The 16,916-nt window shown below is 31.1% G+C and overlaps 1 protein-coding gene across 4 annotated transcripts in view; it reads right to left on the bottom strand.

The window, feature by feature from the left end:
* LOC122498776 (cytoplasmic polyadenylation element-binding protein 2) overlaps nucleotides 1-16,916 on the bottom strand; it is a 507,210-nt gene that overhangs the window by 459,305 nt on the left and 30,989 nt on the right. The gene's annotated exons all lie outside the window — the stretch shown is intronic.

Below are 16,916 nucleotides of genomic sequence, written 5' to 3'. Positions count from 1 at the left end.
AAACCTAATTACTAATTAATTTAATTAACTTACTAACTTATGAACTAACTAATTAAGTAGCTAACTAACTTACTGACTTACTATGTAACTTCCTAACTTTTTAACTAACATACAAACTTACTAACTAACTTACTAACTAACTTACTAACTAACATACAAACTTAATTACTAATAAATTTAATTAACTTACTAACTAATTTACTAACTAACTTACTAAGTAACTTACTAACTAACATACAAACTTAATTACTAATTAATTTAATTAACTTACTAACTTATGAACTAACTAACTAAGTAGCTAACTAACTTACTAACTTTCTAATTAACTTATAAACTCACTTACTAACTAACTGGTTAACTAACTTACAAACTTAATTACTAATTAATATACTAACCTACTAACTAACTGACTTTCTACCTTACTAACTGAATAACAAACTTACTAACTTACTAAGTAACTTCTTAATTTACTGACTAACTTATTAACTAATTTAGTAACTAAGTTCCTAACTAATATCCTTACAAAGTTACTAAGTAACTTACAAACTAAATTACTTATTAACTTAATTAACTAACTAACTAACTTACTAACTGACTAACTAACTAACTTTGTAAGATAGTAAGTAACTAAGTTGGTTAGTTAGTAAGTTAGTTCGTAACGAATGTAACTATTTAATTAGTAAGTAACTAATTTTAGTAAGATATTTATTAAGTAAGTTAGTTAGTAATTAAGTTGAGTATGTATATTAGCGAATTAGGAAGTAACAAGGCTAATTATTAAGTAAGTTAGTAAGTAAGTTAGCTACTTTTTAAGTTAGATAGTCAGTTAGTACTGGTCAGTACTGGCGCAGTATACGGCTTATATTTCCTATAATTAAACAACCTTCAAACATTAGAAAAATTCTTACAGCTCGCGGGGATCGATACCCTAACCTAACTCACCAAAGTTTAACACTGACCACTCTGCTACGCTGACGGGAAGTCGAGAAAGCAAAAAAGTTCTTATAAGCTAGACTACTGGCCAATATTGTACCATTATTGGGCCAACACTGAAAAAAGAGTATTCTAACTTTAAGGATATTCTACTTGACGTTAGAATATTCGCCACTTAAATGAGCGCCAAGAATATTTTCTTAGTGTAAGTGGGGAATATGCTTTAAATAAGAATATATTCTAAAAGTCTCTTTTGAGAATATATTCTTAACCTATTAAGCCGTTCTTCTTATACTTATTAAGAATATTATATTCTTGAATTTATAAGCACATAATATTTTTGGGTTTCTGGAAATAATATTTTTCATTTATGATCTAAATAATAAACTTTCAATTAAATAGACATAATTTTGGAATGATAATATATGACAAAAATATGAAATTTGATAAAACTGTTTGATATAATCAAAATATTTCTTAAGTTAAAAAAATATTTATTTTTTTAAATAAATTTTTTCGAAACAAAATTTTGGATAGAATTTTGTAATAACAATATTTTTTATTATAATAAAATTTGGTCGGTCAAAACTATATTAATAATAATAAGAAAAATAGATTAAACAACTTATCTCTTGTATCTTTACTTTAAGGTTAAAATATACATTACCTGTCAAATTTACGTAAATAATTCTTTTAATAATAATTAAATTAATCTATTTTTAAAAATAGTAATAATAATCTAAATAATTTATTGTTATTAATTACATCTAATTCATTTTTAATAAATAAACACACAAAATTAAAACTCAACACTGCGTCGCACACACTATAAAACCAATTAAACGAATGAGTGCGAATGAGAAAACGAAGACGCGTTATGGCGACCGCAGCACGCTCTATCGTAAGTATATTTTCTTAGCTTGCCAAGAAGATATTCTCAAAATAAGAATATTTCTTTCATCGATAAGAATATAATTTAGAATATTTCTTTAAGAATATAATATACTTAAAAGTAGAATACTCTTTTTTCAGTGAAGCTACGTCCCAATATTGGCAATTATAATTTTTTTAATAGAAATTTTTTTTAACCATTAACCCTTTTGTGCCCCTGGAAAATCCAGACAGTGGATTTTATTGAAACTTGTTACTCGAGAGTTTTTGGTGTCGCTGATTACTAAGGTAAAGTTAGATTTTCGAAATTTTAAAATTTCAAAATGGCGGATTCAATATGGCTGACCTTTTTTCTCAAAATTGCTCAAATTTGCATAATATGTAATATGATTTGCTGAATACAAATCTGACGTCCGATTTTCGAAATTCAAAATGGCATCCCTGTAAAGCCCCGAGTAACAAGTTTCAAGCGAACAAATGCAATTTTGAAAAAAAATGTCAACCAATTTGAATTTTGAAAATCTGACTTTAGATTCGTAATCAGCGACCCCGAAAACCCCTGAGTATAAGAAGTTTTAAACAATTTTGAACGACACGTCCGACACGATTTTGCACACATCAACGAACCAAGAATTTTCAGAAACTAGAGCCAAAAAAAGATACCCATGTCTGCCCGGTTGTCGAGATCAAGTCGTTTACAGTTTTTAGGAGTGAAAACTTTTCTTAAGCATAAGGTTACCAATTGTCTTGCTAAAAATCTCGAAAATGGGAAATTTTATTTAAAAATTGGTTTAACATTATTGGAACTATTAAACATACCCTTATTAATAATTTAGCTCCAACTTTCAACCTCAAAACTACACCTATTTTGATTTATTTAATACAAATATCATGATAAAACTAAAAAGTTTACGATTTTTTTAAATTAATCGTTGAATAAGTGTAATATCTTTTTACAGCCTATCATTTTCAATTTTCCACCCCAACTCTTATCTCAAAACAAATCCCTAAGGTAAATCAACATATTTAATATTGCCCTATGATTTTTTAATTTTTATAAAACTTCGTATATAAGGGCTTCGGTCGCTAATTACAGATCTCAAGTCAGTTTTTAGAAATTCAAAATGGCGTATCCAAAATTTCGGACAAATTTTTAAAAGATCATCCGATTTTTATGAAACTTAATAACCACGGTATAACGGACTTGCGGAATATGAATTTAAAGTTAGTTGTGTAAAACTCAAAATTACTGACTTTAAAAAAAATGTATACTTTTATGAAATTGAAATAAGGGTTCTTTAAGGGTTAGGGAGAAAAATTAAAATTGATAGGCTGTAAAAAAATATTACACTTATTCAACGATTAATTTTAAAAAATCAAAAACTTTTTAGTTTTATTGATATTTTTTAAAAATAAATCGAAATAGGGGTAGTTTTGGGGTTAAAAGTTGGACCTGAAATATTAGTAAAGGTATGTTTAATGGTCCCAATAATGTTAAAACAATTTTTAAATAAAAATTCCCCATTCTCTAAATTTCCCATATTGGGAAATTTCTACACGGGATATTCTACAATACCCAATAGGAAATGGCAGTAGTGTAGTGCCAATGATATGATTAGCACTGACATATTACAAAGCCTATTGTTCAGCCATAATCCAGCTGAGCCATGACAATTGGTGTTAGGGCAAGATAAAATTTTTGTTTTCTCAATACTCAAAAAAGCCTTGATTTTCAATATTTGATAAATGTTGAAAATTATATCAACACATGTCTATAAATACATTTAGTTTAAACATAATTAATCTTTAATTATGAGGCTTCAAAGCTAAAAATATTCGAGAAAGTGAGGAAATTTTAAGTAAAAAAAGGTTTTAAAATATAATAAAGTTATAATTATAATATTTATAACGTCAAAGGTAAATTTTTTCGAAAAACTGTATGAATATTTCAATATCATCTTCGAGTTTATTTTCAACACAAAAATAAATATATATATATATATATATATATCACTCAGGTTGGTTTAGCACAGTTTCCCTTCGTATATGAGATGAGAAGTTGAAAGTATAGTATATATTATATATATATTTCTAGAAGTAAACAAACTGAAAGTAATAAACAGTAAGGAACAAAGTAAATAAAGTAGCAATAGAGGTGATGAAGAACATAGTAAAGTAGCACGAGAAGGAAAAATTTCGACTTGCGCCGTGTCACGGGATGCGCGTAGGAAAATACAGAAAGCATGTGCCCGCAAAGCGTTTGACCCAGTTCAGAGTTTGCCGCTCATAAAAAGCAACAGCAGCAGCACTACCACCACCACCGCCAGTAGCACCCCTCACCCATCCCAATCGTACAACCTACAAGCAACAACCCCTCCACAGTTCACAATCACCCTGGAAAGTCGATCTCATCCTCCCAAGTCTCCCCCAGTCGAACGACGATCCGCCTGCCAGAAACATCATACAGAGCATGAATCGAATTACGCTGAACGGAACAGAAACTGCCGGATGTAATTGTCGTGAAGCCGGGTCTCATCCCTGTCTATTGGAATTTCGTACCATGTACACACATACATACATCTATATATTAAAGTTTTGTCCCATGTACATTCAAACATAACATCACTACGATTAACAGGTATCTCATCTTGAGAGAGACGCAATATTTCATTTCAAAATATTAATAATCCTGTCATGCATTATTTACTATTTCTCTCAAGTAAATTTTACTAATTGTTACTAAAATTTAGAAATTAGAACTTTTAATTGTAAAGTGGTGAGCAAAATCACGCAGGAATTTCAGACAATTGAGGCTCCGGATCTAATAACTCGTTCGACACAGCTGTGTGTATGGTGTTGACGTGCAAATTACTTTGCTAGCCAACCATGACATGTAGAGTTCAGCCAACCATCGGGACAACTTTGGGCCCAAAGGTTGTCCTCAATGTTCTGGAGAAAATCGAATTTTGACTGAAAAAGCTCTTTTGGACTGGACACGCTAATATTGCAAAAAAGCAAAAATATTTTACATTAGCAAAGACGTCTATGTTGTGACTGTACAAAAATCGAAGTACAGATTGATGATGATTAGATACAAACATATCCAAATCTGGTTGCAGTGTACGAAACATTTCATTACACCTCAGTAGAACGTAATGTTCCAGTAACATTGACAACATTAAGGCAATATTAGAAATGTTAATGCAGTCAGGGTTGCCACGGACCTGGAAAACCTGGGAAACCTGGAATTGTCATGGAATTTTTTTTCAGTCATGGAAAACCTGGAATTGTCAGGGAATTTTATAAAGCCTGATACTAAAAACTCAATTTTTTTTTGTATTTGAGTCGTAAAAATTTCAAGTTTTCAAGTTGACATTATACAACTTTTTGATTTTAAATTTACTGCTTCCAATTGAAATCAATATGGCATTTCTAAATTTTAGTTTCTTTTAGTCAATATCTTCCTTTAAATAATTTTAAAATTAATACATTTTAGAAACCTAAAAATTTTATGAAACTGAAGTTACCAACTTTTATGCAATGAAAATTTTTTCTTTTGCTAATTGTTTTTTAATGTAAGAAGGCCTTTAAAAAATTGCAAGTGCATCTATATTAAGAAATAAACAATTAGCAATAAAAAAAATTTGCTTCTAAAGCGAGGAAATGATAATTTAGTTGAAATTTCGGGATATTTGGAAAATCCACGACAAAAATAATTAAAAATCATCTTAAAATTTTTTTAAATGACTTCTCACATTAAAATAAATAATTAGTAAAAGAAAAAATTGCTTATGAGCTGAGGAAATAATAATTTTGTTGAAATATATGGTTTTTTTGGAAAATCCGTGTAAAGAATAAAAATTACTGATTCCCCCAACTTCGATCTTTTGAAATTTTTTAAAGGGGTTCTAACATTAAAATAAATAATTATCAAAAGAAAAGATTGTCATTGGATAAACGTATGTAACTTCAGTTTCATAAAATGATATTAAAATGTTTAAAATATTAAATTTGCTTATTTTTTTAAAAATGATAAAATTTTGAACAGAACAAGATATTTCAGAAGTCGTTTGGCCAATAATTCATTTAGATATTTTTAAAAAATCGCTATTTTCAATGTTTTACAAAAATTTGAATAACTTCTAAAATAATGAACGCTTTTTAATGATCTTAGGCTTATTTTAAAGGTCATTTGCTACACTATAAGAATTACTTATAGAAATTAACGTGTTATTTTTTTCTTAAAAAATGCAGGCGGTCAAACTTGAACCAATAAAATATAACAAATTTGAAACATTCTTATTTACAGAAAAATAATTTTTAAAATTCCAACGTATTTTTTTTATTAAATTTTCTTGATAAATCTACACCATATAATGTTTTATGTATTTTCTAAAACAGTTTTTAGTACAGAAAAATTGTTCCAAATTTTTTGAATTTTTTTGGTGCAAGTTTGACGGTCTGCATTTTCTAAGAAAAAAATTACACGTTAATGCCTATAAGTAATTCTTATAGTGTAGCAAATGACCTTTAAAAAAAGCTTAAGATCATTAAAAAGCGTTCATTATTTTAATAGTTATTTAAATTTTTGTAAGACATTGAAAATGACAATTTTTTTAAATATATCTAAATAAAATATTGGCCAAATGACTTCTAAAAGATCTTGTTCTTTTCAAAATTTTATCATCTTTCAAAAAATAAAAAGCAAAATATTTTAGATTCCATACATTTTATGTTTTAAAATGTTTTTCAATCACCTGAAAGTGGATGGTTTCTCAATTTTGACCGGTAGTGTAACTTATTTTATTAACAATTTACTTGAAGGAGTTTATATTTTTTGTCGTAATTAGCTAAAACAAGTTGTAAATCCAGATGTTCATTACATGAACATTTTGCTTCCTCTTTACGATTATCAAAAAAAATTTGCTTCCTCGTGGAGGAAGCATTAACGATAAATATATTTCATTTTTAAATAATTATTAATACAATTTAACATTTATAAAATAAAGTGCATTTGTCTTAATAGAAAGAATAAAATTTTCTTATACAGTAATATAAATCTAAATAAACAAAAAAATTTTTAGTAAAAAAGTGAATTTTTCAAATTTGATTGTAATTAATTCTTTAATTTTCAATAGAATATATACTTTATATACATCAATCGATTCGTCTTGATTTAAAGAATAAGATTTTTGATTTATTTTTCAATAAATAATAACATTTTATTGTACAGCAACATGATTTTTAAGAAAAAATGAATTTTTATTAATAGTGCAAATTTTTTGTCTATAATTGGTTTTAATTCTATAAATTTAAATACAATATATAGTTGACATATACCAATCGATTCGTCTTGATGCAAAGAATAAGATTTTATTATATATTAACTTCAATAATCAACTTAAAAAAATTTTTTTGAAAAAAAATTTTTTTTAGAAAAAAGTCAAAAAAATTTTTTTTTTGAGAATTTTTTAAAGTCTATTAATCCATTTCGAGATATTTTTATGAAAAATATACCTGGTAAATTTTAGCCAAATTCGTTAAAACTTCTTCGAGTTATCGTGTTCACAAAAATCGGGATCCACACACACACACACATCCATACATACATCCGGACAATAAATTGTTCAGGGTCTTATATAACATAGTCCTATATATAAAAGAAAATTTGTTAAAAGGATTTTTAAAAGTTTTGTAAATTAAACGACTACAAAGCTTCCTCACGAGGAAGCAAAAATACCAAAACAATTTTATTTTTGGGTCTGGAATTATTTAACAAATGGTCTGGAAAACCTGGAAATGTCATGGAATTTTAAAATCGATGTTTTGTGGCAACCCTGTGCAGTGTTCTCAATATTGCTGTAATATTACGTGCTACTGGGGCAGAGTATTTGCTAAAATATGGATTCCAGACCTTATCAGCATACTCAACTTTTGAACGAACAAGAGAGTTAAACAAAGTAAGGATGGTATTAAGTTGTTTGAAGTCTTTGGTGCTACGGATCAAAAATCCCAAAGCCCTTGATGCACTATAGTATCCAGTTTGCTATAATGTTCATGAAAATTTAGATTAGAGTCAAAAGTAACACCTAAATCGCAGGTGGAAAATAATTTTTGCAATGAAGTCTGGTTTATAGTGTAATCAAAGAATACAGACTATTCTTATTTTTAATTACTTTACCAGCTTGCCTAAATCAGCCGGGTAATCTTTATCCGATCTAAACGGATTGAAAATGCTATACCATCTTTTCTTCATCATCTGGGTAATCCTCATCAGATCTTTTCTGATTTTTTATTAACATTTTGCCATTATCGGATGGATAATCCTTCGTGAAAATGAATCGTGCGTATTTCGTACGAATTTTGTTCGGAATTCGTTTAGAAATTGGGTTAAATTCCAATAGGAATACGTGTGCCGTTTTGGAACGTATTTCCTGCGAATTCCAGGTGGAAAAACGGATACAGAATTAATAAAAAGAACCATTCCACACGAAAATCCAAACGGAATTCTGTCCGTAAAATATATGGGGAATCTTTTTTAAAAATTCCGCTAGGAATCCAGTAATAATTCCGCACGAAATAATTGCTAAAAATTTTTAAAAATAATATCTTCACCAATTTTACATTACTACCTTGCCTTTAGTGGCTGGGTAATGTTGATCTTATCTTTACAGATTACAATGCTACCACATAGCTTTCATCGGCTGGGTAATTTTTGTCTGATATTTACTGATTAAACATACTATTACGTGGTGGTCCTGGGCGCAGGATAAGCTACTTATAGTCTGCCACGTATCGTATGAGACAACAAAAGGGGGCTCTCGGAGGGCTGCTGCTTCTTACAGGCTAGCTTGGGCTCTCGCGTAGAGCTGAAATCATGACGTCACTAACAAACATGGCGGTCGGCAACGGGGTCAAATTTTAACAAACACACATGTTTCAGACTTCTTTTTAATTATTTTTTATATAAAAAGTTGAATAAAGTTAATTGGGGGGCTAAAAATTGTTTCAGTTTGTTTATACGCAAGTTTTAAAAAATTATAAAATGCAATACGCTCCAAATAATTAATGTATTCAGTAAAATAAATCACATAAGTAAATGCAACTGTCAATAAAAGAATTGTTTTCATATCGAAAAACATTGTTTACTTCATTAAAATGTTAAAAAATATCTACTCTAAATATTTAATTAAAATTTGAAGTGGAAATACAGTTTTCTTTTCAAGAAAAGTTAGGAGTTAATCGAGTTAAAAAATAGTTCCAATAGTTTTAAGGTTATGTTGTGTTTCTTGTTTACCAATCTGAAAATGTTAAATAAATATGTTGTAGGAGACACACTACAACGAAAAAATATTATTTATAAACTACTTTTAATTTCAAATCTTGATTAACTGAAAATACAATTAATTAAACATGTTTTAATTAAATATTTATTGTGACAAAATAGAGTTAGATTATTGCTTTCATACTTTGCTTTTGAATATCTCATAATATTAATCAATATTATTTATTGTACTGAATGTGTCTGATTCGTAGTATTTTCTTTTTTCCAAATTAATTTAATTATTAATTATTATATTTTAGGATTTTTAATTATAAAACTTGCGAGTTTAGAAATTATTCCATGTAAAATGTCAAAATCGACCCCGTTGTATTAGTTAAATTTTCTGCCACCAGAATGCGTATCGCAGTATTTCAGATCCCTATACCGATGACGATGATGGACAGTGCCATGTCGAGGATTGTCCTCACTAATTTAAACCATTACGATAGAGTATTATCGGAGCCGATACGAATGCAACTAACTGCTACTTCGTTTCATCGGGTACCAATCTTCTTGCATTCTGGGCATAGTCTATCTTATTGCGCTAGTATCAGTGGAAGGAATTTACTTTCTCTGATAGGAAGGGAGTTTCTCAATGAATTAAATGCTTTCTGAAACGTTTTTCCTATCCCACCGTACCTGTGGGTGGTTACTAGACAAAGTGGTCACTATACAATATGCTATTTGGACTATAGTCCTTAATGGACCCAGGCACCCGCATAGGACCTACAAGAGGCTAAGGCCTCTTTCTTAAAGATACGGTATACTGCTGGTTGCACATGCTACCATTTTGTCTTTATCAACTTGGTAATCCTTGTCTGATTTTAAAATTACCATCTTACCTAAATCGGCTGGATAATCTTTGTCTGATGTTCACTGATTGTACATGCTACCATCCTGCCATCATCTAATCTATAATCTTTGTCTGTATTTCACTGATTAAGTATATGCTTTCCCGTGGTGGTCCGGGCGCAGAATAGGACACCCATTATCCATCGCCTGTCGTAGGACGTGACGCGACTAAAGGGGGCACTGAGTCGCTACTGCTTGCGAAGAGCTTTGTCATGCCGCTGATGTGAACAGTACCGTATCAGTCCGGTAAGTCTAATATTGAACCGACTACCCGGAGAATAAGCGTGTTTTTGTCCTACGGACCTAACGAACCCGGAGTACCTGAGATGGACCGCCTGCCTTTGGCGTCGCCTATTTTGAATAGGGTTTAACCGACAAGAGAATAGTTAATCCGTCTGCCATCGGTCAATTTATCTTGAGTGTGTGAATATGACATGTGGTTGGCTGACTATATATCAAAGCCATTCGGAATATAGTCCTTAATAGGCACAGGAATCCGCAAACCTTTCCTTAAGGTATGATCCAACGATGACTGAACATGCTACCATCTAGCTGACAACCTGATTTAGAGATTATGCTCTTTAGTATGCTTCTTCTATTTTACCACTCCTTACAATTCTCTTTCTCTGCATTTGCTGCAAACAAATTTTTCCACTAATCCTCCATATCGTTAAGCCTATATTAAAATGTAGTTATTTACTCACTTTCAAATCATCATTACCGACTGGCTAAAAATCAATAATAAAACTGACAACTCACAAAGTCGAAATTTGTCACGGTAAATTGATCATGATAAAAAGCTGCATATAGACCAAACACATTATTTACTTATACTCAACACGTTCATTGCATCAAATTTTTCATCCAAATAAAGTAAAGCAGACTCGTAATGTTGTTCACAACAAAGTAATTCAACGAGCACAGTCTGGTTTAGCAAGGAAAACAATGAACAATATAAAAACAAGTAAAAATAACGTGTAGAATGTAATTGCAGGCGAGACGCATTCTTCATTGCCAACGACAAGGGAAAAGGGTGATGTGTTTCACGTCGCGTAACTTTGAAACGGATTTAGAGGAGTTGTAGGGTGGTAAAGCGCTGAAAGAGAAAGAGGAGAGAGAGAGGGCTGAAGAGGAAGAACAGACTGGAGGTGAGGGTCGAAGGCGACTATAAAGAGGTACCGAACAAAAAGTCACTCAAATTTTGTCTCTGAGTGCTATTCAGAAGCAGACTCTGCTTCTCAATGCCGGCTGTGTCGACAAACTACGCCCTGTCGGGAAGGTTTTGTTTTCGCGTAAAGTACCGACAATCCCTGCAGTCGCGCTACCGTCTTCTTCACTCGTTCGGTATTTTCCTCTCGTTGCACTGAAGCTATAGCTGCAGGTACTTTCTTTCTCTGTATATACATACATGCAGAGAGAGAGAGAGAGAGAGAGAAAGTACCTGCTATTCGTTCTGCTAAATTTCTACGTAAACAACAGCCGGATTTGATGCTTGCGAATAGTTCAAGTACCGCGTTTAAATGTTTATTCCGACAAGATGGAAGGGCTAAATTTAATGCGAAACAATGCAATTCGTTAATAAAGAATTTGCTCTGCTTTTCAGTTATGTACTTCAAGGCTGGCAACACTTGACTATTATTAATTACGTAATTACGAAAGGGAGAAAAACTTTAGCTCTATCAAATGAGCTTACATACCGCTGCTGTATTGTTGTTTTGTTAGGAAGAATAATTAGCAATTTCATAAAATAAAGGCCAACTTGCTGCAAGCAACGGTGATACGAATATTTTAATTTAAATACTCTTGCAATAAGATTGTTTAGTATTTGCAGAACAAAAGATTTTCTTCACATTTTTTAGTTACAGTAAACTCTCAATAAGACAAACTCGAAGGGAGACCGAGAAAACTGAGTTATCAAATGTTGATAATGCTTATAGGGAATTACCGGGACCTGAGTATTTTTATACATTTTTGCTCACAAATGTGTCCATTTATTACATTTCTTTTTAAACTGATATTTTTAACTATGTCAAGAAAATAATTTAAATATTCCATAAAATTATTTTTAAATCAATTTTTTGTGAGGAATTCAATGGCAAACAAAATTCTTAAAAATATGCCATTTTTTTAATAAATTAACCTTACCTCCATTTAATAATAGAATTGTCAAGTTGGTTTTTATTTCGTTTTTTGCGCGAAATAAACAGTCGTTAATACTTTGGCACTTATTCTAAAATAAAAACTAAAAGCTTCTTTTCATCAAGCTTTTTAATAATAATTAAATAAATTTATACATACTTACAACCATGAGAGTATAATTAATGCATTGACCAACATAATCCAAAGAAACTCACCTGAAAGCAAACGAAAAAGTTTTTGATTGTTTTATATGTAAATAAGAATTAACAAAAACATACAAACTTATTATATACATTGAATATATATTTACATATTTATTTAAATTAAAATATTCATATATATTTGCACGTAAAAAATTTAGCGGAGTAATTGTGAATAGTTAAATCAGCAGCACCAACAGAGGGGTGTTCCACATGTTCTTTGGAGAATGGGAATAGTTTTTTGGGGCGCCTATAGACTAACACATCTATACGTTTTCATAATTTATATTTATATATAAATTTGAAGTAAAATTTCATTATAAGAGCACTGCAAAAAAATAATTTAATTCAAATAATCGATTATTGTCTATTTATCAAATAAATGTTTACTTGAATCAAACAGTTTTTATTCAAATCAAATAAATTGTATTTGAACACCCCTGATGGAGCGATTAATATTGAGTAAAAACTCGACAAGATTGTAACGATTTTCTTATTTCAGAAAATAAATAGAAACCGCGACAATACAAAATACAAAAACAATAAAAATTATAAAACGAAGAATTTCAAATAATTAAATAAAATAACGAAATTGCACAAAATACAAAATACTCGATTAATAAACACACAAATAATTTACAAAAAGAAATAAAATGTATATTTCCGTCAAAAGTTTAAATCAAATAGGCCTGACGTCAGGGATTCATACAAGTATAGAAAATAAAATGACAAATAGACACACAAATATACGCACATTCAAATAACAATATTTAAAAAGAAATCAGTCAAAATAAAATACAATAATAAAATCAAAATAATAAATTAATAAACAAGATAATTAAAAAGAATAATCCGCAACTCATCACACGACTAAAATCACTCTCTTTCTTTTATACCATCAGACATAGACATTTTTAAATGATAATTTAATTGATAATTTAATTTTAATTATCAAAGTTTATAAATTTGTGCACCTGAAATCACCAGGGCCACTTTATTAATTATGGTCGTGCACTTAAGAGTAACCCAACAGTTGGCAAAGAATACTCGTTCCGTTGAGGAAGATTTTGGTTTCCCGACCGGTTCCGACTTCCAAGTCACCATATTCGTCCAATATTATAAATAATGATCTTCATTATATTTAATCCGTATCCAATAGTTATTAATGGTCACACTTTATATTTAACACAAAAAGAAACACATATTTTATAAAACAAAAATAATAAACTGAATTTTAAATAAATTTGGATTTAAAGAAAAACTACCTTCCGTGTCCTCGGATGGCACGTGAGAGCGTAGCCGCTGTTGATCCCGTGTCGATGAATTGCGAAAGTCAATTAATAAATTAATCAATCGCACTTTTCATCGACCCCGCGATTCAACCCGTCAATCCCCACTCCTAGCCGAATATTAGATGACACGGAAATGATTAAATTTTGGAAATACTGTGAAGTCGGACCGGTAACATTTTCCAGGAGTCAATCTTTCATGAGATTGTATCGCTTCAAGATATAGGTTGAAAGCAAATGTTCTAAAAAATTTTGAAGTTCATGGTATATTAAAAACCTCTATCAACAACGGATATTTGTTTGTTTGTTTATACACCCGTCTTACGCTTATCTAGCTATACAAATGATTTTACATACCATTTCTCTTACCCTAATAACCTTATACTAATTTTGCGTCTACAGAATGACTTGAAATTAGGAGTACTCGCATTTGCCTGGACCACCCGTCTAATGGGTTTTCTCGCCAGAGGAGAAGGAAACTGTAGAATACCTCTCCTGAGTACAACCGGTTTATCAACAGCCGAGTTCTAATGGTGTGTACCGAACAATAATCGATAGTGCACATCATTATACTTCGACGTCAAACCTCCTGCTTGATAAATTACGAAAGTACTAACCGCACTGGACGTTGCTTAAACCTCGATGATCGCAAGCTAACGGAGTCTCGCCACCGTAATTTACCATCGGTCAACAACGGATATTTTAGGATATTCTACGTATCTAGTCACTTCTGGAATTTATCCTTACCTATGAATTTCCTACGGATATAATAACATCCGGATATCCTTAGGACGTTCGTAGAAAACCCTGATTATCTCGATTCTGTTAGGGACATTATAATTTCTTTTGACAAAAGTTGAAAATCTGTAAAACATCAAAAACCTGGAATAAATCCAAGGTAATGTTGGTTTGACCGCACTTGTTCTAGCGGACCTACTAAAAACCACTCCCGTCTTTGGATGGACTTTGGAAAAATGTCTCTGTGATTTCGATTAACCAATATGTTCTTGGTACATGCGAGAATTTTCTTGGCTTTTTCAAGAGCCGTCCTGAAGACTCCACATACGCCACGTCCGGCTATGATGTTCACCTTGTAGCCCAATTTTTTCTACATAAAATGCAGCTTGCACTCTTCTGGAAGGAGGAAATCGTATGACCAGCTTCTCAGCTCCTAAATTATGCAGCCGACTGATCCAATTCCTTATAGCCATTCCCTAAATGGTCGTATCCTGGGCAACGATGACACCGTACGACCATCCCTCTTCTCCTAATCAGGCAGCACACAAAGTCAATCTTTATGTTCTCAAATCTCTCCGTTTCCTCTTGGTCGGTGATAACAACAGCCAGTTTCAGTCCTCGCTTGTTGTATTCTAGAACATTCACTTTCCTGCTTCTAGACTTTCCGAAACGTTGTTTCTTGGCCTTCGTCTTTCTGGGGAAGTGAATACAAGTCTCGGATTTCGAGAGTAACTATTTAATCCGCCGGCTGTACCTTTCCAATGCTTCCAATCACTTCAGTTACCTCTATGGTAAAAACTTCTTTATTGGAGTCTCCTCCAATTAGAATCAGAAGGTTATCCTTTCTTGTAGGCTTTGCCCCCTACAACGTGTTGATTTTTTCGTTGAATTCTTTGTCGGCTTAGGCTTTGGTACCTACATCTTCTTAATTTATTCAATAATGACTTAATTCGATTTTAGAAATCATTTCAGTTTCCTCTACGCTCATAGTATCACACTGCTTTATATTTATTAACACTGCTTGTTAATAGCTTCCGTGTCCAACTTCGAAGAGCCATTTTGCGGTACAGTTTAGAACTATGTCTTATAATTATCGACATACAGTTTTCAAGACGTAGTTACGCAAGGTTTTATTTCGTACAGCACTATAAGAACAGCAAGTTCAGTGAGGTACAACTAATTCTTGGTATCTTGACCGAGATATATTATGTGCCTCACTCCTCCCCCACTCAAAGCATACATTCGTTATTATATAAAACGTATTTATTTTTTTAAACAAGAAATCTTTTACTCTTTTATTTATTATCTATAAATACCAGTATAGATAAACATCCACTGTTCAGAAAGATGAACTTTACTCAACTTTTGCTTTCACCGTTACTGAGTGTCATGTTACTAGAATTTATACAGAGAAGCCAATTCAACAATTTGATAGGGATATTATTTAATACTCGTATTTCTCCTACTTTCCACTTATTGCAGGTACTTTCATACTTTTTAATATATCTATATTTCTTTTAGTTCTTAACACTATCAAAGTATAATTCACCTTCCTTACAGAAAAATTTCAGGATAATTGGAAGTATAACAAAGGCTAATTGAACAACCGGACCAGTTCACCAAAAACAGATTTATCTACAATATATAATTAGTATTTTGTTGTTTTATGTTATACCGTTATTCGATAATTCTTATGCATAAACAAAAGAAGTTGACAAATATGTAGATCAGTTATTTAAAGCATACGTTTTTTTTAACAATGTAAAAAAACATAAAGTACGTGACTCAACCAGTTTCTCTTTTAAAACTTTGTCTTGTGACCTCCCGTACAATGCTATAAGCAATGAAACTTTAACATTACTGGTCACTGTATATAAACTTTTTTCCTAACTTTAATACATAAGAAATGAACCACTGGCTATTTATCCCACATAAGAAAGAGGTGCTTTCCACATTGAGAGAAATTTATAAGTGAAATTACATGAACTGCAGCTATACTTTTTTCGCATCTATATGACGTTCTTCATTGGTAGAAAACATATTCATTTTGTAGAGTTAACGCTATTTTGGAATGTCCCCTGAGAGAAATCGGTATGTATTCATAACGAAGCCTCACGTCAGAGGACATACGATGAACGCTCATTATTTCAATACTATTTAGTACAGAAATTTGTCTCAGTGCAGTAAAAGAAGTATCTAGCGTAGTCGTTGAACGGTCCTACAATATTGTCATCAACTCTGTGCTCCAACTCGCTTCTCCAAACACTCTTCTACATTTTATGATGAATTTCATAGAGCAAATTATGGGAATAACTCTACAATAAACAGAATATGGAGGGAAGGTAACCTTTACAGCGACTGCCTGAATTTTCTAATACTAATTTGAATAGATTTATTGTTACTTTGCGCAAAACAATACTAAGATGTTAAATATCCATTAGGTTGTAATTATATAAATGTTTAAGAGCCAGTTCTACAACTCTTTTTAACTAGAGTTTAATTCGATGAACTTTGTTTAGTAATGTAATTAGATCGAGTTCAACGACTTAA

This window comes from Leptopilina heterotoma, unplaced genomic scaffold (assembly GCF_015476425.1).
Source record: "Leptopilina heterotoma isolate Lh14 unplaced genomic scaffold, ASM1547642v1 Lhet_16, whole genome shotgun sequence".
Taxonomy (NCBI): domain Eukaryota; kingdom Metazoa; phylum Arthropoda; class Insecta; order Hymenoptera; family Figitidae; genus Leptopilina; species Leptopilina heterotoma.
The sequence above is the reverse complement of the archived record's forward strand: the minus strand, read 5'-3'. Positions and strand labels throughout refer to the sequence as shown.